We start from the raw sequence: 3040 nt of genomic DNA on the forward strand, positions 1-3040 counted from the left end.
GGAGGGAGAGGAGAGGGGGAGAGAGGCATTCCCAGACAGGAGGAACCTGATTTTTCTGTTACTATCGATGATGAAAGTGATGACATCTCACAACAATAAAAAAACAAGAAAGATGAAATCCAGCCTGCAAAGAGAGAATGACAAGAATCGACTTCCTGTATGTAAAGTTAGTAGATATTTCTGTGTGAAGGCTCACCACCATCTCTGCAACTTGCACATCTGTATCACACCACCAGATTTACATGCCAAGGTCTGCTTGGCTACAATCATTACCCAACCTGCCCATATCCTTGACAGAAGATGTATTGCTGCATAAATGAAGCTGCTGACTCTCACGTAGCCACAATCTGCATCTACAGCTGCACTGCATGTATGTATTGCATGCATGTAGTACAGCTACGGATGCCTGTACTTTATAACATGTTTTTACTCTGGTGCAATCACCCTTTAAAAAAAATAAATAAATAAATAAATAAAAATTCTGTACTTATTGTGCCTGAATGCAAATATAAATGTACTCCCCTCTGACTCTGACATCTCCCCTCACAGTTTTGTGGTCACTGCCTCATGGTTTGCTCGTAAAGTGAGGCTTTGTGCATGTTTTCACAGAGAGGCAATTACTGAGCAAGCTATGCTGACAACACCTGAGGAATGCGGAGCATGCACCAGCAGCCTGTGTTCTCCTGATCGCCCCACCCCATCACTCACCCCACCTCACTCCCCCCCCCCATCTGCAACCCTCCCCCATGCAGTCCACTAGCCAGAGCCCCAGTCCAACACAGAGTTGAACATGACATTTTTCTTGTGTTTATGGATAATGCAGATGTTTTTTGTTTATTTTTAGTACTGAGGTTGTTCGAACAGGATACATACATCAGCACAAGTTTATTCCAGATTGAACAGCTTAATCAATTTTAAATCAAATAAATGTTTCTGTTAGTGGAGGGAAACCTTATCCAAACCCGCCCAGCTCCCAACAGGCCCCATTATTCCCGTCACTGGTGAATTCACAGTGTGTGTTGGCTGGCTCAGGCACTTTGCTGACTGAGTCACTCCCCAAACTGTCCTTGAGCTCTGTAGAACTCGCAGCCCATCTGGCTGAACACTTGCACACACATATCAAAACATTGCATAGAATTGGGGGAGTGAACAACTCTGACCTAATAGTGGTCTGAAAATGGTCCAGTTGAAAAAAAAAAAAAGTCAATATCCGGTTGGAGAGAATGAGACAACAAAGAATTGTGTTATCTTTATGCAAAATGCCATATGCATCAAGTTTTTTTGACATCGTGTGCAGTGCATGCATGCCTTTGGGAGACAGAGGGGGAAAGAGATAGAGATTATGAATTCAGATGAGCGTCTCCCGTCTGTCTGACTAGACCATCATGATGAAATCTGGATGAAATCCCTTGTGCATGTACATCAACGTAAGTATATGGGTTCTGTCCTCTGAAATGTGTAGTCGTGGATGTATTATGCAAATGCCACATAGAAAAAGCACACTGTATGGTTGAGGGAACAATTGCATATGTTTTCTACACACTTGAGGGCTCATCAGTCAGGGTACACAAGACAAGGCAAAAGGATAGGGGGATTTTGTTACCAAGCAACTCCTGTTGATACAAACATTTTTTTCTTCACATGACAGGAGTTGTCAGAAACCAAGATAATTGATTAAAAAAAAAAACACTCATAGATGTAAGATCCTTTTAGGATTACTTAGACAATTATTATCAAGAGTTATTTTTAAATTGAGGTCAAATCCAGAAATATAGACATTTGTCATTCAGTCGCATCACAAGCAAAAAACACGATAAATATCAGGTACATTTTTACAGAGGGCTCTACATTTTTAGGAAGGTACTACTCTGTGATTTTCACTAGCAATAAACTATACTCAACGTACATTGCTTACATTTGACGAACTATTGTTAGCACAGCAAAGAGAGAGTGCATTAGAGTTTCTGAATTCAATGAAAGATACAGTATTATCTCAACTCTGAGGGATTGCTCTGACGACAGCTACACATAAGTATGGAAATAATTTTAACCTTTTTGCCTCTTTTGTCCATATTTGTAATTATTCCATTTTTTTTCATTTAAATTCATTCTTATTTTCTTGTTTTCCTGTCAGTGTCACATGACCAGGACAAACATTTGAGCTGTCCCTGTATGTATTAATGAAGGGTGTGGCTCCTATAAAGACTTGGAACTATATGACAAGGTCAACCAAGAAATTGAGCTTGAAATTGGAATGACAGCAAAAAGTAAGAAAAGAAGGGACTTACTGGAAATACCTTTATAGCTTTTAGCTGTCCTGTATGGAACAATCAATCAAATTTGGATGATACAATACCCGATAGTTTACTGAAATCCTCATAAGAATATTTCATCATCCTGTGCTACTTTCTGAGTCTATATTGGTCTTAAAACAAAATTTTATATGAGCTGGATGTTGCAGACATTTTAAGGTGTGAATCGGACAACATGCCTTGAACTGCAGTCAGTTTCAGGAAGGGTTTCAAGAAGGGTTTCACGATGAAAAACAATTTAATTGTTTGGTTTAAAAAAAAAAAAAAAAAAAAAAAAATTGGTCACAGTAAAAGTTATACCAGGTCACAGTGAGTCATGTCCTCCTCAGGAAATATGGCTAGTGGTTTATTCCTCCTCACTCCTGCTGCATTATAGCCCTTTGACCTGAATCTCATTAAGTTTGACACTTAAACCAGCTTCAAAAAAATATTTGCTTCAAGGATACAGAGTGGGTTTGAAGGATGCTTGTTTTTAAACGAAGTCTTATAATGACACACCCCCCCCCCCCCCCCCCCCTCTGGGTAACAGTGGAAGTTATAGCCAACTGACTGTATTTATCTCCTGAGTAAAATGTGTTGGTGAGGAGGCTTGTGTCCTTCTCGGCATTGACATCCGGAGATGAAGTCAGATATAACACATGAGCATATAGCTAGTGCAGCAGTGAGTGGAGCACATTAGAGCGGCTCCAATCACTACCGCTGTTCCTGGCTGAATTTCCCTGGCTGAC

This window comes from Embiotoca jacksoni, unplaced genomic scaffold (genome assembly GCF_022577435.1).
Source record: "Embiotoca jacksoni isolate LCO1_2020_lvr unplaced genomic scaffold, fEmbJac1.0.p SCAF_9, whole genome shotgun sequence".
Classification (NCBI taxonomy): domain Eukaryota; kingdom Metazoa; phylum Chordata; class Actinopteri; family Embiotocidae; genus Embiotoca; species Embiotoca jacksoni.